The sequence below is a fragment of the Argiope bruennichi genome, chromosome 3, assembly GCF_947563725.1.
Source record: "Argiope bruennichi chromosome 3, qqArgBrue1.1, whole genome shotgun sequence".
Taxonomy (NCBI): Eukaryota; Metazoa; Arthropoda; class Arachnida; order Araneae; family Araneidae; genus Argiope; species Argiope bruennichi.
The window spans coordinates 54,430,620-54,446,372 of NC_079153.1; the positions used below are offsets into that span (position 1 = coordinate 54,430,620).

General features: G+C 27.7%; 1 protein-coding gene across 3 annotated transcripts in view; it reads right to left on the reverse strand.

Annotated features, from left to right (window-relative positions):
* LOC129963098 (elongation of very long chain fatty acids protein 1-like) overlaps nucleotides 1-15,753 on the reverse strand; it is a 108,425-nt gene that overhangs the window by 61,150 nt on the left and 31,522 nt on the right. Inside the window, exon 1 of one of the 3 annotated variants that reach the window (XM_056077158.1) lies at nucleotides 14,561-14,649. The exons of the other annotated variants lie outside the window; for them this stretch is intronic. The gene's annotated coding sequence lies outside the window, so the exon portion shown is untranslated. Of the gene's footprint in view, nucleotides 1-14,560; nucleotides 14,650-15,753 lie in introns of those variants that run through there. 3 annotated transcript variants of the gene reach the window in all.

Consider the following 15,753-nt stretch of genomic DNA (forward strand, 5'->3'; position numbering starts at 1 on the left):
TACGATAAAGTAAAAAAGAGCAACATTTTCATAAATATCTATGAGGAAATAATAACTATGTATTTACGAATACAGAATGAAAGTTTCATGCAATTAATGTTTCTTGTATAAACATGAGAATGCGAATATTTAAGAATTTACGTCACATTGAACGCTTATATTATTTTCTATTTACCTCTCAAGATTATACATCTGTTTAAAAATTGTTTGACCTATTTAATGTATTTTCCTAATTATATATATTTCTATACATTTCTTACAAAAACAAGATAATCGGGGAGTTGAACGAAAATACGGCCAAAGCAAAATATTCTCTTGCTGTAATTATTGTTATCGTTTCGACTTCTGTGTTGTCTTGACAACAGCTCAATGGCGAACAAAACATTTTAAGCCTCGGCAAAATGTCTTTTCTGTACGACATGTTTTCTTTGAAAGTTGGGCTTTTGATTTTTTTTTTTTCGTGGCAGTCCATTTCCTGCTTTGTTGTATCTGTTTATCATAGTTAATATTGATATTTTATATAATAAAATTTTTTTTTAGGAGTTGAAATGTTTTCGTACTGTCCGCCTTTATTGTATATTAAATGTACATCCAACTGCTAAGTATCGTGTTAGAAAGTATAAAAAGAATTTTTCTACTTTGCATCGTTTTTTTATTCAATGTTTGTAAAACAAGTTGATTTCTTTGCATGTTGCTTTAGCATTTATTTTTATAACCTCTGGACCAAATCCTGGGAAATAATAAAAAATCGAAAAATATTTTATATAAGAAAAAAAAAAGAAAAAATTATGCTAGAAAATAGGAACATAACATAAAACATATGCTATTATCGAAAAATTAAAAATTGTAGCAAAAAGTCAATATATACAAGAAATCATTAGAAATGGATTGTAATAGACTTTTGGAAAGAAAAGTAGCTAAATTATTAACCGATAATTTAATGGGTATTATTTATCTCAATTAAATGCTATGTAAAATCTTTAACATTAAGCTAAATGTTTAATAAATGCTGTAGAAGTACTGAAGAACAAAAGTTTCGTATTTAGTGACGAATTCTCATTTACATTAGATTTTTTTTTTAAACTGTGCTTGAAGCTTAATTTTTTTTGTATTTTGAACGAAAAGTTTACTTAAATATAAAGAATTCTAATTCAAGGACGAGAAGAATTTCTTTATTAAAAATGCATGTTATGAGCAAAGAATTTTTTGATTGATATTTGATTTTTTGGAAAATAAGTAAAGAGCAGAAAAGTGAAAATATTAATTAAAAACTAAGAATATTCGGAGCACTTTTAAATTATAAAACAGTATGCTTGTATTTGACAATTTAATTTTAATTATTTCTGGCAAGTATTTGAAAGATGCCACAAGTAAAGTTAATCTCTTTATCCATATCAATGAATAAGGCGAATTAGCTTATCAAATATAAAAATTTATCAAATATCCTTTAACATTTTTATCGTTAGTAACATTTACAGAGTAATGGGATTTAGTTTTGTAAAATATGCAGCTTTCAATTATCTAAAAATTAGTACTAACATAGTAATATTAATTTTTTTTGTAAAGATGAGTATTATAATAGTTTCGCAAAAAATAAGTTATAAATCCAAAACTTAATTTTATTTAAAATAGTTTAATACCTTAGCATATTTTAAACAAAACATAAAAATTTTTGACCTTTAAACCTTGAACTTTTAAAATTATCATTTTTAACAAGGAATATTATAAATTCATCCCAAACCGTCATGCTTTCTTTAGTAAATTATATTTGCCAAATTATTTTTCAAGCACAAAAAAATCTTAATGTTTTACCTATCTTACTTTAAATTAAATTCTAATGAAATAAAGATTTACTCTTTCTTTTGTATAACAGAAACAAGTCATCTAACGTTACACACAAAAAAAAAATATTTGAGAAAAATAAGTTCTAAAATTAACCAAAAGCTACCATTAAATGGAATGTCTTAACTATGTAAATAAATCGAATGTATATTCATCTAGTACAATGCTTTTTTTCATCTCTCTTTAAAAAGTAAGCAAAACCATTTATTTGCATCACTTGACTTAATTTTTCTTTTTTACATTTTTATATAAATTTATTTCATTCCATGAAAATATATAAATTGAAAAAAAATCATTAAAAATAATGCAAAACTAATTATTTAAAAGTATTACAAAATTCGCAAATCCTATTACCATTCAATTTAGATTTTACGCTAAAATGCATTTCAGTTTTTATCACTTAACCTTTATGGGCTTGCATATTCAAAGGCTTAAATAACGCGCTTTATTTTTGTGTACATCTGCATGCTTACATCGTATTTTTCTGTACGGGCAGTCTTAAAGTCGCAATGGCTTGCAAAAAGATTGCCCTTTGAGCTATGGAATGATTACCATTACTTTTGATTACCACTTTTTCCTCTTTCTGCAAATTTGTCTTTAAAGATATTTTTCAGACAGAATTAGCATATTTAGCTATATCTTTTTCGTCTGTTCTTTGTCTGCAAATATGCATTTCGAATTTCTGAAGACTATTTTGAATGTTGTCAAATGTCATGAATGAACAATTGTAAATATGGAAGGGCCAAATAGAAAATAAATACAATTTTAGCCAGCTTTTACACTTTTAAAGGAACAAACAAGAGAAATAGTGAGGTAAAATAGAAGGAAGACTAAAGTGCTGGAAACTACTTATATTGTTTATCATTTAAACTGAATTAAAAGAGATCAATCAGAAATGTTGTAAATGACGGAGAAATCGTTAGAAACGAGAACGTAAGAGCGGGATAATGTTGCCATTAATTGTCGGGTCGATTTAATTTCTGCATGTCAGAGATTTGTCCGCTAACTTATTTGATTTATTATAATTATGGAGAACAATTAGAAAAATTCAGCCTTTGTTTTAATAATTTATTCGATGATTTCAAATATATGAATTTAAAATAACAGTTTATATATTTAAATTAGCAAACCAAAGAACCAGTCACAACCATAGTATCGATTTCGACAATTTTTATTTCATATGAAAAACGAGTCAGTAATCGCCTGTCTCCCCCACCCTTCATTTTTAAGAGGTATCTCAAAAATATTATTTCAATGTACACTCTGTAAGATGAAAAGTTTGACTGAATCCCTTAGCACCGATTTTGCAAGTGTTTATTTCATTTAAAAGTTTACAGTCCCCTTGATACAGTGTCAATATTCGTCACTTTCCAACCTTCATTTTTGAAAATTATCGCAAAATGAAGTTTCAGTTCCGAGCTTTAACAACAGGACCGATTTTACCAATTAATTTTGTTACTCTGTAAGAATAGTAATCCAACCAGATTGCTCTATGTTTATTGTGAAAACGTAATTTTAAATACTATTTGCATTTGCTAGAATGGGATTTATTTCTTTAAAAATGATAAATATGTATCAATTAATACAATGGGAGGAAGGATTGTTACCCTCAGTGACTAATTTATTGTTTTAATACACATTTTTGAAGCTACTAAATTTCAGATATTTATTTTAATATTTATAAAATTAATACATTTCAGGTAGATTGTTATTCGAATTAAACTTGAACTGCAGAACATTAAGCCAATTAATTTCGATATTAAATGGGAAATTAGTTTTTATTAATAAAAATTATATCCAAACCTTTATTATACATAAAAAAATCTTACGATTTCAAATTGAACATTAAATCAATAAATGTGTCAAAAAGAATTGAATATTGAGGTTTAGAAATAGTCAGTAAATTTGATTTTGAATCTTTAGTTCCCATTTAATAATATTCGAATGTTAGATACATAAAATCAAAATTACTAGATTTAGAAGATGACATTATTATAATTTTTTAATATAATAACAGAGTTTCAAAACATCTTTTTAGAGTATTACAGCCTTTATTTCATGATATATTATGGAAAAATCAAGAACAAGTAATTTAAAAATAATCCGCCATGCAGTATGCAGTATTCCAGGAAAGAAAGCACATTTATAGCTATTAGCATTTGATATGAAAATTCCAAGTGAATAAATTGCCCCTGGAAATCACTAGTTTTACAAAACTTTTAGAAGATTATCGACATTTGGATTTACATTCACCCTTTCTAGTCAAATTTGACGGTAATTTAAAGAGACCTCTGACTAAATAAATGCTGAAGCTTTCAACTCAGAGGACTGTTCCATGCATGTTGATTCCGAAATGAAATTGCTACCTTGTGACATGAATATCGGTCGTTATGACCCTAAATTACATGTTAAGTAAACGGGAATTCGAAGGATGTCCCAGTTAGTAAAAATTCTGAGGGACATTAAAAGGATTTCCCCAAATTTGCTATCCAGAAAATGAGAAATTTTTTTTTATTCTTTTAAATCTATATGTCAATAATTTAAAAATAGAAATATACCAAGAAAATTTAGATTTTTTGCTGAATGATTATCAGCAGACCTTGCTTTGCGTTTTATATCGTATACATTTTGCTGATTTCTAATTCAAAATCTTGGATTTAGTTTGTGTTTCGCATGGAAAATTTTTGTCGCTCGAAAAACGACCTTTTGGAGTTTGAACTTATGCGATAACATTATTTATCTAAAGAGCGTAGTGCTTTTGACTATGTAATTTAATACAGGTAAGAAAAAACCTTTGGATAAGGAGAGAGATAATGCCGAGTCAGCGAATTGTTTTCAAAAAATTAAGTTGTGAGGAATTAAGATTGAATCGATCTTTATACGAGATAAAATGTTGTGAGAAATCAAAATCGTCAAATCCTCGTTTTAACATTTTCTGCCTCCCTTCACCTTACTTGCCATTCTTTTTAACCAAATGATATTCTAATTACTTCAAGTATCTTGATTATAATCTTTTAAACCTAGTTCTTTATAATACTTAAAAATAAGAAAAATTTCTTAAAAAGAAATCTTTAAGCTTTTTGTTAGATTTTTATCTAAAAATTAGACATGAAAGTAAAGCCGCATATTACTTAAGATATACAGATGGCTCCTGAGGCAAGCAGTCGGATTCGTCAGCAAGTTTTAACGAAAGAAGGAGAAAGCAAAAAGTTCTTATCTTTTAAGTTCAATCAATGAAAGAGTTCGAATTCTATTTGAAGCGAATTCAGATAATTCTCCGCCTTCGAAAAATTTTTTCTTTAAATTTTTTTTAAGAATTTAATTTAGCGAAATTATTTAAAATGACATTCCTTTTTAATTGATATGCAGTTCTACATATAGCTGTAGATTAATACGATGCATCTCTAGTGGTGTAAAAAAAATGCTTCATTTAAACATGAAATGAAAGAGTTCTGTTTCAAAATATTTCTTTGTTTATTGAAGGCAAATGATTTTTCAGATGACAAACGTTGTTCCAAAGAACCAAAAATTAAATATATTTGAAGCAATGACTATAATAGTTCTTAAAGAATACTATGTGAGATTATTATTACTGGAGAATGATATCGGGAAAAAAATCAAGCTGAAAGAATTTCGATGAGGTTTGGTTTAAGTAATAAAAAGGTTTGAGTTTGTGCGAAGTGGTTTTTCTAAAACTAAATTCTGTTTAATCCAAAGAACAATCATGTCTAAGATGCTACGAATGTTTTACCCACACAGCTTTAATTTTCAATACACTTTCATTTATCCTCCATTTGTTAAATATATGATTATTAACCCTTTGCAGGTCGTATTAAATTTCGACGTAGGTGTCGTGCTGGTCGGAATTAATTTCCGTTGTGCGAGAAGTAATATATAGTATGCAAGATTATGAAAGAAAAACAATTTATTCATTCTTTTAAAAACTTTGATATTGCAAGCACTATACTTTTTTCAATACAATGTTTTATTGTAAAAATTATAGTTTATAACTCGCCACCGTGTGGTATCTTTCAAAACAGTCCGCATTGTAAAGTCCTGTTTTTTGATGAGTATCGCGAAAATAATTCGTTTGGCGTCTTCCGCCCTTGATTTTTCATGGCGAGTAGGAGGTGACTATTAATATTAGGTTTCGTTATCACGAAGTGGTAGAAGCTTCCGTATAGTGGACCGTATTGGTTAGTGAATGAGTTTCTTAGCCCTTTCTGTTCTTTCATAGAAAGTATAAACTGATATATCCTAAATGGAGATTAAGATAAGGGGAATACAATATAAATTTAATATGTTTCTTGGTGGCTGAGAGAAGACATACAACTGCAAAGTGTTAATAAATGGAGGACTATGTTCAACAAAATATCGATACGCTATAATTTTTAGCATTTAATTACATACGGTATACTATTACCTACTCTTTGCTGCCCAATTTCATTTTTCTGTCATCAAATAAAACGCCATTAACAAAAACTTAATAGTAATTTTAGGAAAATTGCATAAGGCCGGTTAAAAAATTTTGGTCAACAATCAGCAATAGGCCTTTAATATTTAACATCTCTTAATATATTTTATAAAATGTTTGATGAATTAGTCTAAATGATAAAATGTGCGACATTTTATCATTTAGACTATATAAAACTATATTTTGATGACACTACATGAAAATTCAGAGCAACTACTTGGGCAAAATTAGCATTTGGAAAAAAAAACCCGACCTTTGTCATATTATATACAATGATTGTCGCATCCCTTCAAATTTACATACAATACTTATTTTTATGTATTTTGGGTGTAAGAAATGATTTCGTTTCCAATACAAAATTATATTTCAATGTTCATTGTATAATAGTGTGAATAATCACATTGATTTAAAATGTCAATTATTTTAAGATTACAATCAAGAGTATTTAATTTGTTCCAATAATATATAGCACTTTTCCACACAGCTTTCCCATACAAATTTTAAACTGTAATTATAGGAAAAATAAAATTTAATGGCTATGAAATTCTTTAGAATCATAATTACTAGAACAAATATAATAGGATATCATGCAAGAATACTTTTTTTGCATACATTCGTTATATTCAGAAATGTTCAAGAAATTAGCTATGGAATAAAATTTGATTTTGCATTAAAATAATTCATTGGAATGAAAGCCAGGCACCTAAAATTTTTAGACGATTCTAACATTGAGTTAGCAATATGCTTTTTTACTTAAGAATCGCATCATGAAATCGGACATTGTCTTTGAAAAACGGCAGTTTTCTGTACAGAGAACTCACCTAGTTCCGAATGAACTATAAACAAAGTCGCACTAACTACACATGCTAAGTAGCGGAGTAGTGGCATTTATAGTTAATATATGCTATGTTCATGAGCATTCTTACTATTCAAATTCATATTCGGATGTCGTGTAGAATAAATTTCAAAATGAGACTACAAATCGCCTTTGTTAATGTAGTTTCCATTACTTATATTTTAAGTGAGTTGCTTTCAAAATGTTTTCAATGAAGATAAGTGCTTAAAAATATTTCATTCTTTTATTTGCGGAATCTATATATTTCTGAAACCTGGGTAAATTTGCAATACTTAGTCCTGATAAATTGTCATATGACTTTTGTAGGGAGACATCAAAATACGAAGAATTTGTCTGGAATACCAATGTAGAGAATTCATATCAAGGTAGAGATACCTTGATATGATGAAAAGTCAAATTAAACATATAAATACTTAAAGAAATTCGAATTCTTAGTACTTGGAGTATGAAATAAAATGAAGTCTACTGTCTCCTGCATATAAGTGAAGCCCTATATAAGTCAAAGTGTACAAAAATTAAAATGCATTCAGTTCAATACAGTTAATTTTGAGTGCCTGAATTTTATGGGTTATCTGAAACGATATTTAAGATGATAAAGAAATTGTCAAACACATTTCTGTATGAATATTTTTTTAGCACAAAATCTTAAATTTTATTCATTCGAGATATCTCAGAAAGAAATTATCCATTAAATTAATGGTATCTATTTAATAAACACTTATGACTCCCAAATGAAATAAAGAAAAAATGAAATCAACCTACGAGTTGAAAAAAAAGTAATCATTAAAAAAATAATAAAAAAAATCTTTCTTAAAGCATAACACATTTTAGGCTTAATTTAGCATATTTTAGACATAAAAATAAGGTTATAATAAGGTAAACTTAATAAAAATAAGGTATTCTTTTTGTAAGTTCTATTCCATTTTCAAGCAAATCCAATTTCTAACAATCCTATCTTATGCTATTAAAACCGCTATATTGTAACGCAGATTGTAACTAATGACTAACAGAAGGATGAATACAATAAACCTTTAAAATAATTTAATTATATGAAAAAAATAACTTTATATTTTAATTAAATTCTAATGCATTTATTTATTTAAAATAAGCACACTAGACAGAGTGACTCCATTTACAAAGCGCATTAATCAAATCACATAAAAAACACTAGCCATAAAGTAAATTAATATACACAAAGAACAGTAAAGAATAAAGAATTACAAAGTTCTAAACCAAACATAAATAAAAATATCGGCTAGCAAGGGTTAAAAAGTAAAATCCACACAAGCACAATACCAAAACAGAAGCATAAGTACACAATGGCTCATGCTTCTGTGTCAGTTGCATTTCTAATGAGGCTAAATGTAGTTTAACTATAAATTACCACTCAAAATTGTTAAACTATTGGGAAATTGGCAATTAAAGCTATTCCATAGAAAAAAAAAGACGGAAATTAATTGTAAAAGCTTCTTATAGCTAATTTTAAAGAAATTCAGCTCTTGCATCGGTTCTTTTAGACAATTTATTTTCTTAGCTCAAATATAACATTTTTCAGAAACAAGAAAATCCTGTGCTCCTATTTTACTTTAAGTGTTATAAACACCAATGCAGAAAATAAATTCTGTCAGCTCTTAAGGGAAAACAGCATTTTTCACGAAAATAAATTATTTTCTGGATATAATTTGCAAATAAATCAAAGCAACATGTCATTATGGTGCTTGAGTTGTATCCCGATCGTAAATCAGCGCTAGTACAGGCGCTTTGTTAAGTTGAAGACAAAAACCTTATCTTACTTTACAATAAAAAGCAAAACCGTACATTTATCAACATCAAGGCTGAAATGTTACTTTGGCGCTAAATGAGCGAATTCGTAAGGCTGGAAGTCTGGATTTTTAATAAATTATCTATCTTAAGCTGAGTTGTAAAAGTAATTGTTTTAAAAAAAGTCAGACAAAATTTGCTTGCATGATTTAAATATTGAATTCAACATAGTGGTTTTTTCTAATGTATAAGAATAAAGGATTGAAGATGTTTTCCGCCAATTTTTAGAGGATGTTTAGGAAGCAAATTATTCTGTATGCAAAAAAAAATGCAATTTAAGTATGCAAAAAATGAGGCAAATCCAGTATTTTTCAATAAATAAATATTTAGACATTCCTTCAACAAATATTTCCCATTTTATTGTTGAATATAGTTTATATCTCAATCAGGTAAAAGGTCAGAGAACACATCTTGTTATTACAGTATTGTTTCGATTGCCTGTATTCATCAGAGTTGATTGTCAGATTTAAAATTGTTTGGTATTTTGTTTTAGTATTTTTCCTTGATGCTGAATTCCCCCTCTCTCAGGAACTCCATTAAGAATGACATACATATTGCAATGAACTCTTTTGCAGTCAAAACGTATTTTATCGGAAATTTCCGCAATGTACGAAATTTAGGCTAGAATTAAAATTTCTAAGGATACAAGATCTTTTCTTGAGTTTAGTCGTTTTATTTGTATTTCTTGATGGCTTGATAACAATAGATAATTTTCTTAACAGAAATTTAAAGAAAGAAAAATTACGAATTTTTGATATCGCTTTCTTGCAGTGTCAGTATCACTCCTGAAAAGAGATTTACCGTGATTTTTAATAGATGCAGAAGAGATGCTAAGTCAATGACCACCACATACACTTGATGAGCAACCATTTGGGAACCTTGCCACTAAGAATGAAGCTTCAGGAAAGTGTATTTTAGCCTTATCCACATTATATTTCAAGATCTGGAGATTCTTCTAGAAAATTCCATACCATATTGGGATTCTATAAAATGTAAGGGCTTACACGAGAAGGGATTCTTTCTTTGAGCTGTTGATAACGTAGATAGCTCTTTATCCGTACACCATATACAGCATACATATATTGCTGCTTTTTATTTGCTAGCATGTTATTAGTTTCAAAAAATGCTTTTTGTTGTACTTAACTAGGTTGTGTTTGTTACATGCTCCTATTTTTCGTGGAATAAATCGTTCTTTGCTATTATTCAATGCTTTAGACTTTTTTCGATGAATACCCCACCAGTCGATTGCTTTAACAATAGCTGCTGAGAAAAGATCATAAAGATTTAAACTAGAAAGTTAACTCCGGGTGAGATTCATTTATTTAAAGATAATTTATCAAGAATTCACTTATTACGTAGATACAGATAGCGATTATATCTAGAGATTTAATAAGAATGAGTGTGATCACCCCATACTTTGAATCTACATATGTCATCAATACAAATGACATGGGAGATATCTATCACTAATATTTCTAAAGCAAATATTTGATTGTTTATGACATTGAAAAATCAGTCTAAAGATACCTAAAGTTAACATTCGAAACTTATTACTCTGAAGGAAAATGTGTATCACAAATCATTATTTTTCAAAATGTGGCATACATTTTTTTGCTTATTATAATAAACTTGAAAATCATTGCAGGTAAATAGACTATAGTTTGGTAGAAAATGTAATTGCATCAGACAATTATTTTTGTTTGTAAAAATGAATAATCATTCATATTATCAAAATAACCTTGTTCAGCAGAATTTAGATTTATAAAACAATGAAAAGAATTGCAGTGTTAGCAGAACTAACTACATAAATAAAAACGGAATTTTGTTGGTAAATTTGACATATAAATAAGAATGATGCATCTGTTTCAAAATACGATAGATAAGTGCTGAAACAGTATGATTTCAGATATTTCATATGCTTTCTGTTTTTTCAAAAAATGTCGTAAATAATATTTAAATTACTTTTCATTAATAGCGATTTACATTTTGATTTTAAGAAATATAATTTAACGCTTTGGTTTTTAAAAATTGAATAGGTGTGCATTTGGTATTTTTTTTGTTCGATTAACTTTCCGTTGAGATATTGATAAGCCATTTTTAATAGAAGCTGCATTTTTTTCGGCATTTTCCCCTTTATTCAGAAGTTGGGAACATACCATTTTTCGATATATTTACTTGATAACAATGAATATTAATTTACATAAATCATGATAAAAAAAGTCTAATTAGTCAACAATTATTTTTATGTATTATAGTTTTGATACTAACTTATAGGCAGAACTATAGTCTTTCACATTCCTACGATATGATTAGGTTAAAAATAATTAAAATTGGGATAAAATAATAGGAGTAGTTAATAATAAAGATAAAAGGCACAGAAGCCTCAAAAGTATGCAAAACTGTATAAGTCGAATGAAGCAATGTTTCCATAATATGAAAATGTGAATATCGAGAGTATTTTAGTAGATTTTGCTAAAAAAAAGTTGATCTACAATTCAATGATAAGTTGTATATTAAAATCTGAATGTCCTATTAGGTTGAATTCCAAACTAAACAGTTGATTAGGGCCACTTGTCTGAAGTATAATGTAGTTAAAAAAATTAAAAAGTGTTATTACCCTGTTATCAAATAAACTTTAAAAAAATGCAAATTTTATTTTAATATTATCAAATAAATTTGTAAAAAAATTAAATTCTATTACAATATTAGCAAATAAGTTTGTAAAAAATGCAAATTCTATGAGTTACAAAATATTAAAATTGCCATGTATGTGTAAATTGAAATTAAAATTATTAAATAAAAGCATGAAAGTTTATAATGAACTATTGTTCATTTAACTAATTATGTTAAAATACATTAGAGAGGACGTGCAAGAATCTACAGTTATATTTTTGTAGTTTATTATTTTTTTATTTTCTCGTGATACATCTTTTATTTGTAAATCAAGAAATCATAAATAGTTATGGCTATTTTTTCAAAAATTAAAGTTTGGACCATTTATTTTGAAAATAGTGCAAGTATATTTTTTCCGTTTAGAAAAAAAAATTAAAGGCTAGCAAATTAGTCAATTCAAAATTATGTGAAATCTGATCCTGTTTATACTAATTTATCAATATATAATTTATATAAATTTTTTCTAAGCGTATTTAAAATACATATTTATGAAATGTAAATAGATTTACATCATTTTTATAATTAGATAATCGTAAAAATTTCATTTCGACTATTAAAATTTAAATATCACTTAAAATATATTACGTATTAATCCATTGATGACAAGAAATAAAATAGGAATAGTACTTTTTATTTTGAATGCTAATTATGTTTATATATTGTTCAACTTATTGTAAACTATTGCTATTTCATATTTCAGATATTATAAAATCTTGATTTATTATTTCTTACTTGTTTGGCTATCTGATGTTAATATGAAATTATCCGTTTTTTAAAGAAATATAATTATAATTGGTTATCTTTGTCACGTGCAATAACATATAGCCACGTGATCCCTTCAATTATACGGAGATTGGAATTATTTATTATAGACAGATTATAATATGTATATAACGCTTAGATCTGCTGCTGGTATTTATTCTGTAACAACGTATCGTCTATATGATTAAAATCCACGACGGCTGGCCTACCCAAAAGGGTGTAAGTCATAAAAGGTCGGTGGAGAAAGATGCCGGTTATATAAAAATTGATCTGCAAATAGAACGCGATACACCCCGAAAGTAAAAAAATGTTGGTGCATAAAATGCCAATTTCTTTTAATTTGATAAATTAAGATTAATTAGATTAGTATCCCTTATTAAAGTAGGATGAAGGGTTATTTGAGGACAAGCATTGTAATTTTAAACTTCCACTGGATGAAGAGAATCATTGTCAGAATCAATTTGCATCCTTTTATTAGGGTATATAGACATGGGCAAAACACTTCACTGGGGAACGAAATTTGACCTTCAAAATGCAGTATACACTGGTGTTATAAGTCCAGACAGATCTTAGGGGAATTTGAATTTTAAGGTGATGACCTTCCTGGGACAATGTCAAAATAGTTATCAAGCAATTACGATCTCTAATTCTGAAGGTATTGATGGCATGCAAGTATGTGGTTGATGTTTTATTTAGGTATAACAAAACAAAATATGTTTGTATAATATTGCATTGCCTCATTTGAAATTAATTTGCGTCAGTTTTTACCAATCCATAATTGCAATTGACAATTAAAATTTGAAATCGAATCAAATTGAAACTCGAATAATTTCGGATCAAACTATTTAAATTAAATAGGATATATAATTACTCTTAAGAACTGTTTCGTTAATTAGTGCTATATGCCATTAATTGAAGAAAAGAGCCAAATAAATTATTAGCATAATGTTAGAAAATTCCTTAACATGATATGTTAAAGGTGTTAGGAATAATGCAAACAGTTAACTAATCATTATGATTCAATTGCAACTCTAATTATTAGCAAATGGAAGGGAATGATTAACTAGTTACAAATGACACAGGATATTAACGATATGGTAATATATCTCATTCTGATACTTGATATATGCTCTCTAATAATATTAATTCCGTTTTAGAAATTACTGGCCATGTTTGAAACACAAGGTATGAAATTAATCTGTTCTAGTTCACTGGAAAATGTATTTTGATATTAATTTGAAAAATTTAGTTTAAGATTCTGTACGAATTTTGAAAACTATACTCAAATACTTATGCGTCTAATTTATTCAGAGAATGTTACTAAACAGGCGAAACAGCAAATTTGTTTAGTTGAATTTAATCAAATGCAATCAGCAATGGATTTCTGATTCGGTAATTGCTTTAGGTTGCTGCCTAGAGGTTATCGCAAACAATTAAATGAGAAAATGTCGTTATCCAAATTGATGAATAAAACTAAAATATTCAAATTCTGTAAGTTATTAAATATTAGGATAACGTTAACACTTTATTTGGTACGATTGATCAAGTCTTTAGTTATTACAAAAATTTTGAATATCGAGTCTGCTCAAAACAATATCATTTGGAAGCATTTATGTTAGTAAATGATGAATAAAAACTAAATGCATACAGTTTCATAAATTTACTTAAAAATAATTTAAGTCCTTAACATGCAGAATAAGCTAAAAAAATATTAAAATAAATCAACTGGCTTATTTAAAAATGACCATATTATACAGTGCTAAAAAGCCACTATAGTAACCAATTTCGCCATTGAATAAAATCATTTATAAAATCCACAAGGCAATCCCGTCGGGTATTTTATCCTATTTGCTGGACAAAAGAAATATATTACGAAATAATTTTCTTTGAAATGCATAATATTTGAAATAACTTAAGCTTTCTTTCAGCTGTGATTACAAAATCAGCTTGGGCTAATATTTTCAAGTTACACAAACGTTTTCTGATGTGGCAGCTTAACAAAATGATTCGCATTAGGATATACGTATATACATATATTTCAAAGGGAAAAAATTGGGGTATAGTTACAGTTTCTCTTGTTTAACATAAAATTGGAAACGTGATGAAATAAGGAAATACTGAAATTTTCTTACTTGGAACGAGACAAAGCAGAAGAAAGCAGAACGAGCGCCAAAAATGTGTTATGAAAGTGAATAAACATCCCTCACAATCATCCAAAGAAGTTGTCGTGACAGAACAGAAAGCCGCAAAAAGAATTTATGAGAAATGAATATCCTGATAAGGAGTCTAACAAAGGATACGCATAACTTTATTTTTCGCATAAAGTCAACTGTGAATAGTGTCAGCTGTGTTAAATGCATTTAAACATTTCTGTGTGCACTATTGCACAACTTTTGACAGCTAACTGAAGTAGCTTTTAAAGTGTGCGATATCTCTAGCAATTATTGTGGCTTTTTTTGCCATATAACCATTATTATTACTTTAGCTATACGATTCATATATCGTATGATGCAAGGATATGTTGACAGAAATCAGCTCTGTTTCAAAAAGATTCAAAATTGAATTTTTTTTATACCTCGTGAGAGAACTGAACATTTGGATTGAAATGATTTTCAAATGGGATTTTTATTCATAAATGCCATCATCGTCCATTTCCTCAAATTCAATTATTTAAAAAACAAGCATCGTATTTGATAAACGCTGTTTTAAAAAGTACATTAAGGGCCTTAATGGAGTTAAACTACCCAATGTGACAGTTATATGCACCGGTGAATTTCCGTCTAGGCAACTACGTAGGACCATATGATTAATAGAAGGCCATATACAGGGAAATTAACAAGTGTTATTTATCTGAAAATTAAATAGATAAATTGTAAAAATACTAATAATACTAATAATATAATTCTATACATTCTAATAATATATTAGAGTAATAACACTTTTTCAAGTATAATTGGTCGTGTTACTATCTATTTAGTTATTTTCACTTGGTTTGTATAAATTCTATAATAATTATGATTAAAAAATATTTTTTACAAATGTAAGTGCCGTATTGTTTAAAATCATTATAAAGGAATAAAAACATTCATAGCCACAAAGTTACTAAAATAAATAAGTCATTAATAAAATTAAAGATATGTGGAAATGTGAAGCTAAATTGACCAGTTTCTTAAAATAGGGACTTCATAATATGCACTGCCTGGAACCGTAAATTGCCTGAATCCGCCTCTGGTTACATGGCATCAAATTGATGTCAGGCATTGTGTATTTAACTCGGTGAACATAAATTATTTGACTTCATGAAAAATAAATTTGATTTTAAAAA